The sequence below is a fragment of the Stenella coeruleoalba genome (genome assembly GCF_951394435.1).
Source record: "Stenella coeruleoalba genome assembly, chromosome: 1".
Classification (NCBI taxonomy): domain Eukaryota; kingdom Metazoa; phylum Chordata; class Mammalia; order Artiodactyla; family Delphinidae; genus Stenella; species Stenella coeruleoalba.
Window position 1 is genome coordinate 149,256,846 of NC_137169.1, and position 20,303 is coordinate 149,277,148.

A 20,303-nucleotide genomic window follows, 5' to 3' on the forward strand; every position below is an offset into this window, starting at 1 on the left:
TGTTATTTGGGATCCCATTAAGTGAGTGCAGAGAAACGATCGTTTCAAGGGATGAAAGTGCGTCTCTGTGGGAAACAGGCAGCAGTGCCCCTTTAACCCACCTCCTAAGTCATTGAACATGGACATTTCTAGGGCTCAGCCCCGCTCAGCCCCACCCCGGGGCCGCGTGGGGTACTTGTGGAAATGAACTGCTTGCCCTAGAGTTCTGAAGTGAGCAGAAGTCAAGTTGAAGTCACACACACGGTTCTAGAGGCTCAAATCCCGGGGAAATGGCCAGCATTTGCTCCCTTACCAGCTCTTTGTTACTGCGTTGCTACTTCACCTACTCGATGAGCCAGGCACTGAGCTAGGCACTGGGGATGCAGAAGACACATAATACACAGAGGAGCAGGGCACACAGACACAGAGACAGGAGATTTTTGTAATACGATGTGGCAAATCCTGATGCTATATTCAGGGTTATTTTTAAATTCCTCTCTGTGTCATGCCCTCTTCATCCAATCAATGTTCAGGCCTGAAGAAATCTCAGTCATGCAATTTTGGGGAAAGGGATTGTAAAATTTTACATAAAGGATTTCAAACATACAGAAATGCTCAGAGAATAATCTACACTGTGCATACCGAGTGAGGTCACCCTCCTGCTTATCTCAGCTGTGTCTGCTGAGGCATGGGAACTCATCTGCAGTGGGCAAAGCTGAAAGGTAAAGAATTCCTAGGGCACTGGACTCACCGGATGGGCTTGCACCGTGTCCCAGCTGGGCTTGTTCTTATCACTTAAGAATAGTACTCAGGTGTGGATCCGGAGGCCGGGGAGGGGGCGGGTGTCATAGTGGAAGGTTGGCAGGAGGCTGACCCCTCAAGGTGCAAATCTTGGTTTTCTCTCTGAGGTCATACAATGGTACCTGCCTTTTCCTGAGGGTCTATTGTGTGCTAAGGCTGTGCTGTTATCTATGGTATCTTATTGAATCCTCCCAACAGGCCAGTGCATAGGCGTCCAGATTTTATAGATGAGAAAACAGATGCTACAGAAATTGCGGGTGGTAAGGCTAGGCTCTGATCCCACCTCTGACTCCAAAACCCATACTTTTTCCATTATGCCAAGTATTGCCTCCTATACACAGTCAAACTTCTCGGAGCCTCAGTTTTCTCACCTGTATATTAGGGACAACATCACCTATCTCATGGGACTGTTGTGGGAATGAAATGAATTGACATGTGAAGTGCTGAGCACAGGGTAGGTGCCTGATTCCTTTTTCTCCTCCTCTTCTCTGTATTGCCACAATCTGAATCACGATATCCTAGCATTTTCCAATCACGGTGTGAATGTTAAGGTTTTAGAACTCCTTGCCCTGGACTCAAAAACAGGATGCCATGGGGGAATCACTGCAGAAGGAGCTGGGTATTAAGTGCTGGGCCTTAAAAAGCTCCTGTTAGGGGCTTCCCTGGTGGCGCAGTGGTTGAGAGTCCACCTGCCGATGCAGGGGACACAGGTTCGTGCCCCGGTCCGGGAGGATCCCACGTGCCACGGAGCGGCTGGGCCCGTGAGTCATGGCTGCTGGGCCTGCGTGTCTGGAGCCTATGCTCTGCAACGGGAGAGGCCACAGCAGTGAGAGGCCCGCGTACCATAAAAAAAAAAAAAAAAGCTCCTGTTAGTAAAACCCGTCAAGTCTCACACATAGTCATTGCGTGTATGACAATGACCATCACTTCTGTCTACATTCCATTCTGGCAATTTTCTTGTTCACCATGAATGTCTCCAATCTTATTTCAGTTCCATTCATTACTACAGATTTGCCCCACTTACACAGCAGGTGTGCTAACAGCATGTATTCAAAGTGCAACTTTTGGTAGGTGTCTGGGCCCTCTGGTCTTTCTTTTTTTTTTTTTTTTTTTTTTGCGGTACGCAGGCCTCTCACTGCTGTGGCCTCTCCCGTTGCGGAGCACAGGCTCCGGACGCGCAGGCTCAGCGGCCATGGCTCACGGGCCCAGCCGCTCCGCAGCATGTGGGATCTTCCCGGACCGGGGCACGAACCCGTGTCGCCTGCATCGGCAGGCGGACTCTCAACCACTGCGCCACCAGGGGAGCCCCCCTCTGGTCTTTCTGTAAGCAAACCTCCTAGCCCAGCCCCTGAACACTACAAGTCAAGGATGATGCAACCCCAGGCAGAACTGATGGGGTCACATGGCCCACTGCTTTTCTATTTCACAACTTTGCATGCAATTTCTGAGTAACTAGAGGTGCTGAATGTACAATATGAACTAAGCCAGGCAAGGGCCCGCAAGGAGAAGCAGCACAGAAGGGGCTGGATCAGTGAGTCATTTGTCCAGGGGGAAGGCTCCTGAATCTTAATGAACTTCTGAGCCTGCAGTTCAATTTCTGCAGAGAGGCTGCAGATCCCAGCTTCTGGTCTGACCAAGGAGATATGCAGCTCTTTAAAAATCCACTGAATTCCGGGCTGAGGGAAATGCCACACTCCATTCTCTCCTTTGTAATTCATTTAAATAAATGGATAATTTTTTTCCCCTTAAAGGAAGGAAATTGGGTTTCTCTGCTTCGTTTCTTTGTGTCATTATTCCTTGAGCCCAGCACTGCACTTCCTGCTAATCCTCTGTAACTAAAGTGCTTAGGAGATACCACTTGTGATCAAGAAAGTCTCCCGACTTCTTGCCAGGAGTTTGTGCTTTTGTTGCAAACACTGGTAGGTTTTTGGCAACATGTACGTCAACCCTCCCTCTGACTGCTGCCCTGGGTAGAGGGTACCCACAGCTGTCAACGTGCATAGCCTTCTCCCCAGCTCTCAGGGTCCAGGGGACTGTCACTATTTTAGGCCCAGCAGCAGAGGAGCTAGAGAGGCCCAAAGTGGGGGAGCGTGGGCCTGACGCCCTGACTCTCTGGGACTAGCTTAGCACGTCACCTACCAAAGCTCTCCCTGGTTGACAGCCCGCTTTGCCGCAGTTATCTAATTATTCAGTGGATGGGGGCAGACAGCGGTTGCTCCAGGCAGCACTTGTCTTCCTGTCCTGCTCATTAATCACCCCAGCGCCTCCTACTGGATGGCCTGGCAGGACTGATGGAGAGCGGATACGTGAGACTCGCAGAGCTTTGCGTCTGAACTGGACAGACTCTCCATCAACATGGAGCAGCGCCGGCTGCCACAGCCTTCGGCGCAGCCCACTGAGAGGCAGATCCGCCCACGTGGTCAACCAGACTCCCCGCCCCCCCCCCCCCCCCCCCCCCCCCGTCCTGAGGCTCAGTGCACAAGCGCACGGTTGAGGACCAGGGAGGTTCCTCGCTACCTGTCTCTCTACCCCCAAGCTGTCCGGCCGCAGGCTCTCTTCAGACTATATGGCCCAGGAGGGCTGGGGGCAAATTTGACCATCCGAAGAGTCCCTCACCAGTCAGAGAAAGACTACAGACGATGGTGGGGTAGTGGGACACAGAGAGGACACAGCCATCCTCAGTATCAGAATTATCTTTACTTTCCACATCTACTCTTAAGTTCCTAAAACACATCTGGAAATGGTTCTCCAAGGCACACAGAGGCATGTGAGATGGGTTCACCCAAATCTGCCAGCAGAAAGCATGGTGGGGCAAGTAGGGCGGGTGAGACCATCAGAAGGGATTCTAGACCCAAAGGAGCCATCTCCCGAGACAGAACAGCCAAACCGCAGAGCCAGGGGAGCACTGACAACTCAGGCCGGCGTCCTGTGTCCCTCTCGCTGAGGCAGAGTGGCAGCGATGGTGACACTGAGACTCCCGGTGATGCGTGTAAGCCACGTAAACACCCACCGTCCCGTCTCTCAAGGGCGATTTAGCCTCAGATGAGCGAGAGCGAAGCCCAGGCGAGAGACTGAGCTGACGTCCAGCCCTGCCTGATGACAGCGACGGGGAAGGCCGAGGCAGTGCCGTGCTGCCCTCAGCGCAGCCCAGGAAGCCTTCCTTGGTTTCTACGTATGTTTGGATGGGATTCAGCTCTTGAGGGGGAAAAAAGGAGGGATAACAAAAGGGTCCATTGTACCTAAAGTACATCTCCTTTCTTACAGGTTCCAGGTGTGATGGGCACTGCCTGCTAGGAGCCAGGAGACTGGGTTCTTATCCAAACACCACCACCATGGTGTGGCTGTTCACCTAAGGCAGGGGCCTTGGTTTCCTTATCCCTAAAGTGGGCCAGCTGTGTCACCTCCCTTGCAGGACAGGTGTGAAGAAATAAAGAAATAAAGACAGACTCTAGAGCAACATACAAGTATAAAATATCATTCTTCAAAGAAAAAAGGAAGGGAGGAAAAAAAAGAATGAATTCATATTCTTCAAACCAACTAGTATAAAGTAGACTTTCTACATCAAATTAATAGCATTAGAAGCCTTTCTCCAAGGCTTAATTTTTTTAATTAAAGGAAAAAAAATATTTAATGAACATATATATCCACAGTGACGAGAGACAAAGAATAAAATATCCTCCTTCTTCCTCCCCCCGCCCCAAATTAAAGAACATACAGTCTACCGACATCTTCTGTAAAGGGGAGTAATCCATGTAAAATGTGATCTGAGGCTCTAAAAGCTAATGAGGTATTGACCTTATTTTATTCCCTTCTTTTCTGTCTTGATCACACGTGATAGATGTACTCACATTGTCTACTTATGGTACATTAGCCACTTCAGGAAAATTCTCCAACCATTCCAAGTAAGATGACTGAAGAGACAGGAACCTTAAACAGTGTATACTTCTCCATATGTATTCTTCTCAACACACTCGCTTTTCTGATCTACCAAGAAATGCAGCAACCTTCCATATTCTTCTATGCTTAGGACATTCTGACAAATCTATTGTAAAAGATTTTTACAATAGTGCCAATTTCTAAAACACACTGCAAGTGATTAAGGGTGTGACTTTCCAGCCAATATTTAAAGAGTGGTTTCCTCCTTATAACATAATGTAAGATTCTATTGCTAATCCACCACGGGCACACTGAAACCCACAAATATGACGTTCTTTCCCCCTTTTGATTTGCCAAATGTGCGTGCTTAACCTGATACGAGAGACAGGCAAAGATGTTTTGTAAAGAAAGAAATTAGAATTGGGTTTTAGAACAGGAGAAAGTTTAAACTTTCTGGTAAAGTTTCTAGAAATAATCTGCAATTACTTTTTCTAAAGGAAGATCTTGATGATTTCATGTGCCTGAAAGCTTCCAGAAGTTGTTTTTCTTTTTTTTGCGGTACGCAGGCCTCTCCCTGCTGTGGCCTCTCCTGTTGCGGAGCACAGGCTCCGGATGCGCAGGCTCAGCGGCCATGGCTCATGGGCCCAGCCGCTCCGCGCCATGTGGGATCTTCCCAGACCGGGGCACGAAACCGCGTCCCCTGCATCGGCAGGCGGACTCTCAACCACTGCGCCACCAGGGAAGCCCTTCCAGAAGTTTTTAAGGAGACCATGGAATCAAATTCCAAATAGTAATAATCTTGGAGGTCTCAAATAACTCCGATACTGGGAAGTCCAGGGAGCACCAAGCAGGTGTGTGCTCCCTACATTTACAGAGGGAGCTTTTCAACATTACGTTACAAAGTCATTATTCCATCGAAACATAGTTACTGTTACAGAATCACAGGGTCACACTGAGGGACTCCAGAGATTCTAGGCACAGTTGAGTTGTTAGTTACAGAACAAAATCGGAGTGCATTTCTTTGCATAAAACCACAGTAATAATCCTACATGACATATTCGAAGACCACAGGCTAATCTTCACCTGGAGGTCCAGAGCCGTTGGATCCAGTGCTGAGTTTGGGGGGTAGAGGGCAGACTTCAGGAGGCTGAGGGCACTCCGGGCCTGTTTGGGGGCAGCATCTGCCCCGTGTTGATAAAATCAATCACTCAGTAGAGGATACTCAAGTGACTTGTCCAAAGCCAGTTGCCTGGCAAAGGTGAAAGGGCAGTGGCCCCTGACCCACTCCTCCTACAGAGTGTGTTCTGGGTCGGAGCCAAAGAAAGAGCGCTGTCCTCCCACCAAAGCCAGCAGGGCTTGAACCTCTCCCACCTGGGGCTGGGCCCGCACTGAGCCACCTTTACGAGATGGGGGGGGGACTGTCGCTGCACTGTGGGTGGCTGGCTTCTCAGAGGTACCAGTGGGTAAGCTCATGTGGTACCAGACAGAAAATAATGAGCAGCGACGCTATCAAGAGGAAAGATTTACGTTATTCAAAGCCAGGCTGGGAAAGGAGACAAGTGGTGGCATAATAGAGCTAAGTGTGGGAGAACATGTGCGAGACCAGAAACGGGGCCATAATGAGAGGTGCTCCGCGAAGAAGCGCTTCGGGGAGTGGGGATGGGAGATTCCCTGACGCCCTCCATCACCAGCATCTGTCACCAGGCAGCCATCAGGGGACCACAGTGCTGGAAGGAGGGAGAACGAAGCCAGGGGACAAGCCCTTCCTGTGATGCTCATGGCCGGGCAGCCTTCGGGAGCGGGGCCCCTTACACCAATTAGCAGGTTGGGAAAAATCTGGCCAGGATTCGAGGAGGGAGAATGGGCACATTTCAGGGGCTAGTCTGTCAGCAAGGACAGCGACTCTGACAGCAGCCTGTTAGAAAAGGCCCCATCTCTTAGTTCAGTGCTAGGATACTTATTTTAAATGGATAAGCTGTTTAAATATACATCCTGGGACTTCCCTGGTGGCCCAGTGGTTAAAGCTCTGTGCTCCCAATGCAGGGGACCTGGGTTCGATCCCTGGTCAGGGAACTAGATCCCACACACCGCAACTAAGAGCCCGCATGCCACAACTAAAAGATCCCGCATGCCACAACTAAGACCTGGCACAGCCGAATAAATGAATAAATACATATTAAAAAAAAAAAGCTACATCCTAAGACACAGGCATTCTCTGTCAAGTGGGATGTGGGATTCTGACCCTCTCCAATATTAAGAACGCTCACTGTCTGAGTGTCCTCCCTCTGACCACGTGGAGCACAGCCTGGAGTTTCGGAGCACATTCTCTGGAGACCCACTGCCTGGGTTTGAGTTCTGGTTGTACCTTTTATGGATGTGCATCTGTGGACAAGTGACTTAATCTCCCTCAAGCCACATCTAGAAAGATCATGAACTTCGAAGTCAGGACGTCCTGGCTCTTACAAGCTGTGTGACTAGCAACATATTATTTTAACAGTTTCCTCAACAATAAAATGGAAATAATAGCCCCTATCCGGAGGGCTTTATAAGATTATTAAGCAAATAATCATGCGGAGTACTTGGCACAAAGTAGGTCCTCAATAAATAAGTTATCATCACACTGAGCCCTCATTCATGACAGTGCTGTACGAGCCAGCGTTCTCAGGAATCTAGCAGATGATCTCTGCTCTCCCAGCTCTCCCTTTAACCACCTTTGACCTGGGAGTGCAGAAGACCTAGTCACTAGATTCTTAATTGTTTGTGCCCATAAGAGAGAGCTAGAGAGAGAAAGCATCATCTCACCATACACTACAGAGCTGAGGCTGCAAGGCTTGCCCGAGGCCGCCCAATCTGTATAGAGTTAGCTTAGGTCTTCCAACTGCCACCCACTCTCTCTGATGCCCGATTTTTGGTAAATCCTGGGTAAGTGACAAATGGAGATTTTTCTGAATACTGGGTAGGAAAACTATTGTGGTTAGTTTCTGGTGATTGTGGTTATTTTATCTTTGGAAATACCCATTCAAAAGATAAAAGATCAGGGAAGAAATTGTTGAGAAAAGCAGCCATGGGCACTCCTTAAATTAGAGTTCTTTCAGGTGGAGTCAGTTTGGATTTGGGCACTAATAAGTTAATAAAGGGCCCATTTACTGTAAAGCTCGCTCATGGGTTACGACTGGAGAGCTAACTAATAGAGCTGTTGTTAAATCACGAGCATTCAAGAAACGCTGCATCTGCTGATGCCAGCTCGTCTGTCACCAAAGATGCTGTTCAGCTTGGCCACCAACAGGGCCAAGGGAAAGCTGTTTTTCTTTTCTGCAGCCCAGTTGATTATAAATATGAAGACTTCAGCTTGCTAACCTGACACTTGATTTAGTGTCTTCTGTCCCTCATTACTGGGTTCTCCTTGGTCCCAGGAATTGCACTATCCCACTGCTTCTGGCCTTTGACCTAGATAAATAACACCCAGAACTCTGAAAATAAGTCAAATCGCCCGGTCAGGGGAGTATCCAGAAATACTAGCTACCAGGTCCACCATGGAATTTAGTGAAGCACCATAGTTATCTAAATGAAAAAGGCAACAGCTGTGATCATCTAATAATTAGCTATGTATTTTGCTGGCATTCATCACTTCAGTCCATTTTCTTTATAAAACTGTCACTTAGGAACACTGTCCATGCTGCTCCCAAGTTCCATCACATATGTGCATCTCTCACGGGATGATAATTTTATTCCTGGCAGCACTCCGTATGGATGAGACCTGAGTAGAACCTAGGGGTGCCAGCATGAGCCCGGGTTCTCAGTGCTTCCTGGGGAAGATGTCAGGTAAGCCAGCACAGAACCCCCTCAAGCTCAGCACTGAGGTTTCTCCAGGCCCACAGGACTGCACGCTTGGTGTTGGGAGAGAAGACGTCCTTCTCCAGGCCCCCAGGGGAGGTCGGGGTCGATGCAGGGGACCGAGTCCCCTCTTGGAAAAGTCCCCTCCTGGAAAAGCCGTGGGCGTGATGCACACTCCAGGACTGGGCTGTTTCTCCAGCCTGCAACTCTGCAGCCCTAGTTCTAGGAAAGAGAAGAAGGAGGGACTTGTCCTGGTAAGAAAAAGCACCTGAGGGATCTTTAGGGCCAAGAGGGTGAAATCTGGAACAGTCTTAGCTGGCATTCAGGGTAAATGTAACTTTCATTGAAGCCTGATGTACTCAATGGATGGCCATGCCCAGCTCCACATTCTCTTGACCTTCTCACACTAAGAGAGGGAAAGGAGAGGGAAGAAGGAAGCAGGAGGAAGATGTGACGCCAGTACCTCGGTCCCCAAACCCTGGACCCTTAATGAGTCTTAGAGACTTTCATTCTCATTCAATAAAAAAGATGAAGAGAGTTCAATCACAGCAACACTAGCCACAATTACTCCAACGCTTTCGCTGTGAGCTCCTCCGAACGGCCTCCCTACTCAGAAGTGCATCTGTCCAATTCCACTGAACACGTATGAAACGCACAGTATGCACAGAGCCGGGCCAGGGCCGAGCAAGGGAGGCACAGGCGGAGGTGGGAGGGTGAGGAAAGTCAGAAATACGTAGAACAGAAAAGGGAGAAGGTGGCATTTCCATTTCAGATTACTTTATTTTCAGGTTTTAGGCTTCGAACCAAAGCAACCTGAACTCTCGGCTTAGCTCCAAAGAGCCCCGAGCGCATGCTGCCTTCTTGTTGGAAGAACTCGATGGGATCTGATCGACCTGGGCAGCCCCTGGAGGTGAAGGACATGCTGACAAGAGGAGGAGGGTGACGGAAGCCCAGTGGGAGGCAAAGGGGCAAATGCTAATGAAAATCTCCCACCACCTCTGGCCAGAGGCAGACCACTGACCCCCTCTAATTCCCTTAACTGGCTCTACCTTGGCAGGGAAGCCCTCGCTGGCAGCAGGACGCAGGTTCGAAGCAGAATGGTAAATTCTAATGTGGAGGATTATTTGGAGGACATGTTTTCTCCTTATTTTCTTAAAATGTGTGTATGAAGAATCAGATGGAGTTTGGGGAGAGAAGTACCAAGTAAATGTGAGATTTACCTCATTGCAGTCTTCTCCAGCGTGATTATATTAAGAATTGAAAAAAAAAAAAACCCCCAACAAATTCAGGTATATGCCGATAATCCAACAACAGTAATCCTCCTTGCCCAGAAGCCTGGGCCTGGGGAAAGGGCCTGGGAGGGGGGGCATCACTCCTGTGGCTGAGGGGCTTCAGCGACCTTTAATGAAAGACACTCGATCAATCAGGCGTACTCCTGCATTTGAGAACTGAAAAGCCATCCTAGCGTGCTGTGTCTGAAGCAAACGTCAGAAGCATTTATCATGTTCTGGGATGGAGGGTCTGAAGCTACAGCTTGCCAAACTATGAAAGTGAACTTCACTTAGGTCCCACAAATACCCTCGACAGGCCCTTTGGCATCGTGTGGAATCAGCTTTTCCTCAAAGATCAGAACGCGTGGGGGAGCTTGATCATGGCTCTGTAGAATGGACACCGCCACGGGGCTCTGTTACTGGGAGGTATCACCATGGTAGAACTTTGTTCCTGGGCTCCAGCTTACATAGGGCTGTTTTATCTTGCCTTCTAGGTGAACCCACAAACTTCCCTCTTTGTATTTCCAAGGAGCCTGAACTGCTGTCCCCTCAACAGATCATGGTACACAGTTAATCTTGTTTGGACTTAGAAACCTCAGGTTAGAAGAAATTTGCCCAAGGGACACGGACTGGACAAAGCAATGACCAGTGACTCTCCTAGACTCCTGGCCACTCCCCAACTAGTCTAGTGGGGAAACACCCAGAGCAGGAATCAGAAAGCCTCCATCCATTCATTCCTTCAACATCTGTTGAGCATGTCTCAGTCTGAGCCAGGTACCATGACAGGCTCTGTGGTTACAGAGCTTAAAAACCAGCTGTTGTCTTCAAAGGGCTTAGTGTATCAGGTGAGATAAAAAGTGTACCAGGTGGTACAAAAGAGCTTTGTCCTGGGAAACCATGAGGACCCAGTTGGGAGGGGACATTTCCAGTAGGGGAGCAGGGCCAGGAAAGGTTTCCTGAAGATGATCCATGAGACCTGGAAGAGGAGTCAGGGTCAGCTAGGCACCTAAAGCAGGGTGCAGGCACCCAGGCAGAGGGAGCATGTGGGCAGAGGCTGACTGGTGTGTTGGAACCTGCAAGTAGCTATGGGGATTTGAGTCAAGTGTCTCATCTTCTCTGTGCCTCGGTTTCCTCATCTATAAAGTGGAGGTGGTAATAATGCCTACACCTCATGGAAACTCTTATGGGGATTACATGAGCTGATGCACGTGAAGCTCTTGGCAAAGAGCCTGGCACACAGTAAGGGCTCAGTGACTATTGTTTTATGATTTCACTCTGATGCTGTTTAGGGTGGGCAGGGTGGAGGAGGGGTAAGAAATTCGACTGCAAAAATAGGTGGATGTCAGACTGTGGAGAGACTTCCTTGCCAAACTAAAAACTTTGTACTTAACTGGGATAATGGGGAGCCATTGAAGGACAGAGAAGGAAAGTAACTGGGAGGTTCCCATCCCTCTGCAATAGAACAACAGCTCTGTAGTCCCGATTTCTCCATCTGTAAACCAGTGTTAACACCACCACCAACTTTCTTCCACTGTGGGGTGTTACAAAAGTTAAGGAAGAGAGTGTTTATGTAACTAGCACTTTAATAGCGTAGCATTTTAGACGTGCTGACCACTTGTTCAACGAGTCTACTGCGAGGCTTGTGTAAATGGCAACTCTGTGCAGAGTCAGGAGTCTGCTGTATGCGTGTGAACTTGGTGCTAGAAGCAGCCACGTTACCTGACAAGGAGAATAATGAACCAGTCAACCAACAAATAAATATTTATTAAAATGCCAGTGAGGAAGGCACCCTCCTTACCTAGGAAAGCAAAGTATGCCAAAACATTTGCATTCAGGGAAAGAGCCAGACAGATCTGCTTCAGAACTCTCAAGAAGAGAGCGCTTGCTGTACGGTAGTTGTTCATAAAGCCACAGGACGTAGACTGCTCTGTTCTACCACGGAACAGACTGTGTCGGTGGTTGTTAGGGAACTACCTGACAGAAAAGAACATCTCTTTTCTCCCTAGTAGAGGAGAATCCGCAGCCTTCGCTCCTCCACCCTTGGGATCATGTATTAGCTCACCTATTGGACATTACTCTGTCCTGCAGCTGATTCATGCTCCCAGTCAGTGACTGGGTTTCTATCAATCACACAAGGGACACAACACAGATTCTTTTCTTTAAAAACTTGTATGAGGCAATTGGCCACCAGCTATGGTCTCCCTTGGCACATTTTTGTTTTCAGTAACCACGTTCCTGGGAATTGATTTCATATAAGCATGCAAGGTGAAGCTCATGTCTTCTTACTTACAAACAGCAAGCTAGAGACTTCCCTGGTGCCACAGTGGTTAAGACTACGAGCTCCCAATGCAGGGGGCCCGGGTTCAATCCCTGGTCAGGGAACTAGATCCCACATGCGTGCCGCAACTAAGAGTTCACATGCCACAACTAAGGAGCAGGCGAGCAGCAACTAAGGAGCCCGCCTGCCACAACTAAGACCTGGCACAACCAAATAAAAAAAAAAAAACTAAACGAAATTGGTTTTTTAAAATAAATAAATAAAGAGGATACTCAAAAAAAACAAAAAAACCAGGAAACTACTCAAACTTAAACTACTTGTTGAAACACAGATTTCTGGCCACACCTCCACCCCCCCCAGAGTTTCTGATTCAGGAGGAAGTCTGGGGTGGGACTGAGAATCGGCATTTCCAGCAAGTTCCTGCTGCTGCTGCTGGTCTGGGCCTCACACTTGGAGAACCACTGTTCAGGAGGTATGTTGGCTTCATCCTCATGGAATATTTCCTTCAAACTCCATTGTGGATCAAAAACACGACTGACGTGAATGTTAAATCCAAGGCAAATGACAGTCTTATTAGTTTTAGATACTCTGGGAGCTAAAGAAAGAATGTTTCTGTGCTGTCAAAATAAAACTGGCTTCTGATTCTATTCCATATTTCTCCTTGAGGAAAAGTTCTAAAGTGAAATAAGATAATTGCTAACCTAGGGAAGGATCAATAGGTTAAGGAACTTTCTACTAAAAGTAGCCCAAATCTTGCATTTATACTTATTTGTTCTGTAGCTTTTTTACCCTATAGCTTTTTTTAATATAAATTTATTTATTTATTTATTTATGGCTGCATTGGGTCTTTGTTGCTGCACGCGGGCTTTCTCTAGTTGCAGCGAGTGGGGGCTACTCTTCATTGTGGTGCGCGGGCTTCTCACTGCGGTGGCTTCTCTCGTTGCAGAGCATGTGGTCTAGGCATACAGGCTCAGTAGTTCTGGCTCGCGGGCTCTAGAGCGCAGGCTCAGTAGTTGTGGCACATGGGCTTAGTTGTTCCGCAGCATGTGGGATCTTCCCGGACCAGGGATCGAACCCGTGTCCCCTGCATTGGTGGGTGGATTCTTAACCACTGCGCCCCCAGGGAAGTCCCCCCCCCAGGCTTTTATTACTGTCACGGAAGCATAAGCTTCCCACAACAAAATCCAGACCAACTCTTCCTATAAGTTCTTTTATTTCCCTCAAACAAGCAATTATTTGGGATCTTATTAAAATTATACTCATAAAGAAATCAATATGAAAGGAAGTCAGCAATCGTTCTGAGACCATTTTTCCTTCTGGAGAACACGGCCCTGGCTCTGCAATGTGTGTGACTCTATGGGTATGAGTGTGGATGAGTGTGAGTATATCTGAGGATGATGTTTAACACTTTCACTGAACAATTTCTAGAATCAAAAAGCATGTGTGGTTGGGTAGAATGGTCAATATTTATTTCATGTGGAAAACAGTTATTAAAATCTGAAGACTTAGGGTAATTTCACCAGGGAAGGATCCTCTGCTTCCGGATCACAGTTCGTCCAGAACATTGCTTGAATTTGATGGAAGTGTTTCAGAATAAACCAGTCACCAAAAACATGTAACACTCACTGGGTGGGGCAGAGGAAATGCAAATTTTGCTTTGTTGGGTAGGTGAAAACCAGCGACCTTCCAGCCAGTTTATCCAGCTTTGACGCCCTCAAAGTGAGGATGATGATATAACCCAGATCCAACTTGAATCCCATTTAGGTACCAGAAGATCTCATTATAATACTATCTACCTATAACACAGACCAGATGGCAATGGGCCCTCGGGCAGCATTAGGGAAAGCTCTAGTGAACTCTACTTAGAATGAACTGATTTAATAAACTCTCATGCACGATAAAAAAAAAAACCATTCATCTGTAAAAAGGGAGTAAATGAGACTATGGTGAATTTCCCCCAGAAGACTGAGTGTAGGGTAGAGGTGTCTGGGTAGGACATGATGGTGGCAGCTAAGAGAGAGACTTAGGTGGCCGAGCCCAGGGGCTGATACAAAGATCTGGCAGTTACAAATGGCAGTTATGTTCTAGGCAAAAAACTCATTTTCAAATTTGTAAGACTATGAGTGCCTTGAAGTAGAGCCTGCATCTCGTTTATCTTCACATCCTCAGTATCACTGATGGTGCCTTTCACCCAGTCAGAGCTCAATTCTACCGTAAGGTTTTAATTTGAGACTTAGAAATGAGAGATGGAAGTATTGGGAAATGGAATCTTTCCTGGGAAGGCTCTGGATGCAGGTGCAAAGGAAAATAAAAGACGATAGGAAGGAAGAGGAAGACTTTTCTATAAATAATAATAACAAATTAGGTCAGGGTTGGAAATGTTTTTAAAGCAACCTGCTCAGATTCTAAACTCTTGCTTCTTCTGTTTCTAGGGGGTGGGTAGGAGGTGGTAGTTATGCTGACTGGGAGGCGGGGGTGTGTCTGAATTTACAAAATATACGGACGTAAGTGCATTCTGACTGCTGGACTCTCTGAGGGACACTGTGGGTGTGTAGGGGTTTTGGGGAGGTGGTGGTGGTGGAGAATGCTGTTGACCCTTTTGCTCAGTGCCAGCTCTTGCAAGTGGTTTCAATTTAACAAGCCTCTCTTGAGGACTTACCTCTGCCTCGCTCTTTGCCAAATCTCCCAGCTACCCTGTAAGGTAGGCCTTTTATTGTCATAGAAGAAATAGGTTCAAAGGAGCAAAATGGCTTCCCTAAAATCTCATAGAAATAAGCAGCAGAAACAGGATCAAACCCAGCTCTGGGTGGAAGTCATATACATTTTCCTCTCTACCACAACTGCTTCCCTGGGAAGACAAGGCAAGAGGGCTAATACAAACTCTTTAGGTCAAGCCCAACCTAGAGCATGTAAACTGTACACCAAACAGACTTTACACTGAATATATTTATGGCTGCTTTGGCAGGTTTTGTGGGACTCCCTAAAGCCATTTTTTCCCCTTGTACTGCTGTGGCTCGACAGGCTAAAACATATTTCAGCACTTTAAAAAAGCACAGGTGGGAGACTGGTTCAAGAGGGTGGAGTAGAAGGACGTGCACTAACTCCCTCTTGTGAGAGCACCAGAAGCACAACTAACTGCTGAACAGTCATCGACAGGATACTTGAATCCCATTTAGGTACCAGAAGTACCTAACTCACCAAAAAAGATACCCCACATCCAAAGACAAAGGAGAAGTCACAATGAGATGGTAAGAGGGGTGCAATCACAATAAAATCAAATGTCATAACCGCTGGGTGGGTGATGTACAAACCGCAGAACACTTATACCACAGAAGTCCACCCACGGGAGTGAAGGTTCTGAGCCCCACGTCAGGCTTCCCAACCTGGGGGGCCGGCAACGGGAATAGGAATTCCCAGAGAATCAGACTTTGAAGGCTAGTGGGATTGGATTGCAGGACTTTGACAGGACTGGGGGAAACAGAGACTCCACTCTTGGAGGACATACACAAAGTAATGTGTGCATCAGGACCCAGGGGAAGGAGCAGTGACCCCATAGGACAATGAACCAGCCTTACCTGCTAGTGTTGGAGGGTCTCCTGCAGATGCGGGGTGGGGAGGGGTGGCAGTGGCTCACCATATGGACAAGGACACTGGTGGCAGAAGTTCTGGGAAGTACTCCTCAACATGAGCCCTCCAGGAGTCTGCCATTAGCCCCACCAAAGAGCCCAGGTAGGCTCCAGTGCTGGATCACCTCAGGCCAAACAACGAGGAGGGAGGGAACTCAGCCCCATCCATCAGGAGACAAGCAGATTAAAGTTTTACTGAGCTCTGCCTACCAGAGCAACACCCAGCTCTACCCACCACCAGTCCCTCCCATCAGGAAGCTTGCACAAGTATCTTAGATAGCCTCATTCACCAGAGGGCAGACAGAAGAAGCAAGAAGATCTACAATCCTGCAGCCTGTGGGAAAAAAACCACATTCACAGAAAGACAGACAAAATGAAAAGGCAGAGGGCTATGTACCAGATGAAGGAACAAGATAAAACCCCAGAAAAACAACTAAAGGAAGTGGAGATAGGCAACCTTCCAAAAAAAGAATTCAGAATAATGATAGTGAAGATGATCCAGGACCTTGGAAAGAGAATGGAGACAAAGATCGAGAACATACAAGAAATGGTTAACAAAGATCTAGAAGAATTAAAGAACAAACACACAGAGATAAACAAAACAATAACTGAAATGAAAAATACACCAGAAGGAATCAATAGCAGAATAACTGAGGCAGAAGAATGGATAAGTGACTTGGAAGACAGAATGTTGGAATTCACTGCCACAGAACAGAATAAAGAAAAAAGAATGAAAAGAAATGAAGGCAGCCTAACAGACCTCTGGGACAAGATTAAGCGCACCAACATTTGCATTATAGGGGTCCCAGAAGGAGAAGAGAAAGAGAAAGGACCCGAGAATATATTTGAAGATATTATAGTTGAAAACTTCCCTAACATGAGAAAGGAAATAGCCACCCAAGTCCAGGAAGCACAGAGAGCCCCAGGCAGGAAAAACCCGAGGAGAAACATGACAAGACACATAGTAATCAAACTGACAAAAATTAAAGACAAAGAAAAATTGTTAAAAGCAACAAGGGAAAAATAACATATAACATACAAGAGAACTCCCATAAGGTTAACAGCTGACTTCTCAGCAGAAATTCTATAAGCCAGAAGGGAGAGGCACATATATTTAAAGTGATGAAAGGGAAGAACCTACAACCAAGATTACTCCAGCCAGCAAGGATCTCATTCAGATTCCACGGGGAGAAACCTAAAGCTTTACAGACAAGCAAAAGCTAAGAGAATTCAGCACCACCAAACCAGCTCTACAACAAATGCTAAAGGCACTTCTCTAAGTGGGAAACACAAGAGAAGAAAAGGACCTACAAAAACAAACACAAAACGATTAAGAAAATGGGAATAGGAACATACATATTGATAATCACCTTAAGTGTGAATGGATTAAGTGCTCCGGCCAAAAGACACAGGTTTGCTGAAAAGATACAAAAACAAGACCCATATATATGCTGTCTACAAGAGACCCACTTCAGACCTAGGCACACAAACAGACTGAAAGTGAGGGGATGGAAAAAGTTATTCCATGCAAATGGAAATCAAAAAAAGCTGGAGTAGCAATATGCATATCAGATAAAATAGACTTTAAAATAAAGAATGTTACAAGAGACAAGGAAGTACACTACAAAATGATCAAGGGATCAATCCAAGAAGATATAACAATTATAAATATATATGCACCCAATAGAGGAGCACCTCAAAACATAAGGCAAATGCTAACAGCTATAAAAGAAGAAATTGACAGTAACAAAATAATAGTGGGGTACTTTAACACCTCACTGACACCGATGGACAGATCATCCAGACAGAAAATTAATAAGGAAACACATGGTTTAAATGACACAATAGAACAGATAGATTTAATTGGTATTTATAGGACATTCCATCTGAAAACAGCAGATTACACGTTCCTCCCAAGTGCACATGGAACAAGCTCCAGGACAGATCACATCTTGGGTAACAAATCAGGCCTCAGTAAATTTAAGAATATTGAAATCATATCAAGCATCTTTTCTGCCCACAAAGCTACAAGATTAGAAATAAATTACAGGGGGAAAAAACCCATAAAAAAAACAAACCCATGGAGGCTAAACAATACGTTACTACATAACCAAGAGATCACTGAAGAAATCAAAGAGGAAATCAAAAAATACGTAGAGACAAATGACAATGAAAACACGAAGATCCAAAACCTATCGGACACAGCAAAAGCAGTTCTAAGAGAGAAGTTTATAGCAATACAATCCTACCTCAAGAAACAAGAAAAATCTCAAATAAACAATCTAATCTTACACCTAAAGGAACTAGAGAAAGAAGAACAAACAAAACCCAAAGTTAGTAGAAGGAAAGAAATCATAAATAACATAGCAGAAATAAATGAAATAGAAACAAAGAAACAACAGCAAAGATTAATAAAACTAAAAGCTGTTTCTTTGAGAAGATACACAAACTTGATAAACCTTAAGTCAGACTCATCAAGAAAAAGAGGAAGAGGACTCATATCAATAAATTTAGAAATGAAAAAGAAGTTACAATGGACACTGCAGAAATACAAAGCATCATAAGAGATTACTACAAGCAACTCTATGCCAATAAAATGGACAACCTGGAAAAAAATGAACATATTCTTAGAAAGTATAACCTTCCAAGACTGAACCAGGAAGGAATAGAAAATATAAACAGACCAATCACAAGCACTGAAATTGCAACTGTGATTAAAAATCTTCCAACAAACAAAAGCCCAGGACCAGATGGCTTCACAGGCAAATTCTCAAACTCTTCCAAAATACAGCAGAGGGAGGAACATTCCCAAACTCATTCTATGAGGCCACCATCACCCGGATACCAAAACCAGACAAAGATGTCACAAACAAAGAAAACTACAGGTCAACATCACTGATGAACATAGATGCAAAAATCCTCAACGAAATACTAGCAAACAGAATCCTACAGCACATTAAAAGGATCATACACCATGATCACATTGGGTTTATCCCAGGAATGCAAGGATTCTTCAATATATGCAAATCAATCAATGAGATACACCATATTAACAAATTGAAGGAGAAAAACCATATGATCATCTCAATAGATGCAGAGAAAGCTTTCAACAGAATTCAACACCCATTTATGATAAAAATCCTCCAGAAAGTAGGCATAGAGGGAAGTTTCCTCAACATAATAAAGGCCATATATGACAAACCCACAGCCAATATCGTCCTCAATGGTGAAAAACTGAAATCATTTCCATTAAGATCAGGAACAAGACAAGGTTGCCCACTCTCACCACTCCTATGCAACATAGTTTTGGAAGTTTTAGCCAGAGCAATCAGAGAAGAAAAAGAAATAAAAGGAATTCAAATCGGAAAAGAAGAAGTAAAACAGTCACTGTTTGCAGATGACATGATACTATACATAGAGAATCCTAAAGATGCTACCAGAAAACTACTAGAGCTAATCAATGAATTTGGTAAAGTAGCAGGATACAAAATTAATGCACAGAAATCTCTTGCATTCCTACACACTAATGATGATAAATCTGAAAGTGAAATTAAGAAAACACTCCCATCTACCATTGCAACAACAACAACAAAATATCTAGGAATAAATCTACCTAAGGAGACAAAAGATCGATATGCAGAAAATTATAAGACACTGATGAAAGACATTAAAGAGGACACAAACAGATGGAGAGATATACCATGTTCTTGGATTGGAAGAATCAACACTGTGAAAATGACTATACTACCGAAAGCAATCTACAGATTCAATGCATTCCCTATCAAACTACCAATGGCATTTTTCACAGAACGAGAACAAAAAAGTTTCACAATTTGCATGTAAACACAAAAGACTCCGAATAGCTAAAGCAATCTTGAGAAAGAAAACAGAGCTGGAGGAATCAGGCTCCTGGACATCAGACCATACTACAAAGCTACAGTAATCAAGACAGTATGGTATGGAACAAAAACAGAAATATAGATCAGTGGAACAGGATAGAAAGCCCAGAGATAAACCCACGCATATATGGTCACCTTATCTTTGATAAAGGAGGCAATAATATACAGTAGAGAAAAGACAGCCTCTTCAATAAGTGCTGCTGGGAAAACTGAACAGCTACATGTAAAGGAATGAAATTAGAACACTCCCTAACACCATACACAAAAATAAACTCAAAATGGACTAAAGATCTAAATGTAAGGCCAGACACTATCAAACTCTTAGAGGAAAACATAGGAAGAACACTATGAGATAAATCACAGCAAGATCCTTTTTGACCCACCTCCTAGAGAAATGGAAATAAAAACAAAAATAAACAAATGGGACCTAATGAAACTTCAAAGCTTTTGCACAGGAAAGGAAACCATAAACAAGACGAAAAGCCAACCCTCAGAATGGGAGAAAATATTTGCAAATGAAGCAACTGACAAAGGATTAATCTCCAAAATTTACAAGCAGCTCATGAAGCTCAATATCAAAAAAACAAACAACCCAATCCAAAAATGGGCAGAAGACCTAAATACACATTGCTCCAAAGAAGATATACAGATTGTCAATAAACACATGAAAGAATGCTCAACATCATTAATCATTAGAGAAATGAAAATCAAAACTACAATGAGATATCATCTCACACCG

At 45.4% G+C, this 20,303-nt stretch overlaps 1 protein-coding gene across 1 annotated transcript in view; it reads right to left on the bottom strand.

Annotated features, from left to right (window-relative positions):
- KIF26B (kinesin family member 26B) overlaps window positions 1-20,303 on the bottom strand; it is a 498,005-nt gene that overhangs the window by 102,198 nt on the left and 375,504 nt on the right. The window lies entirely within an intron of this gene.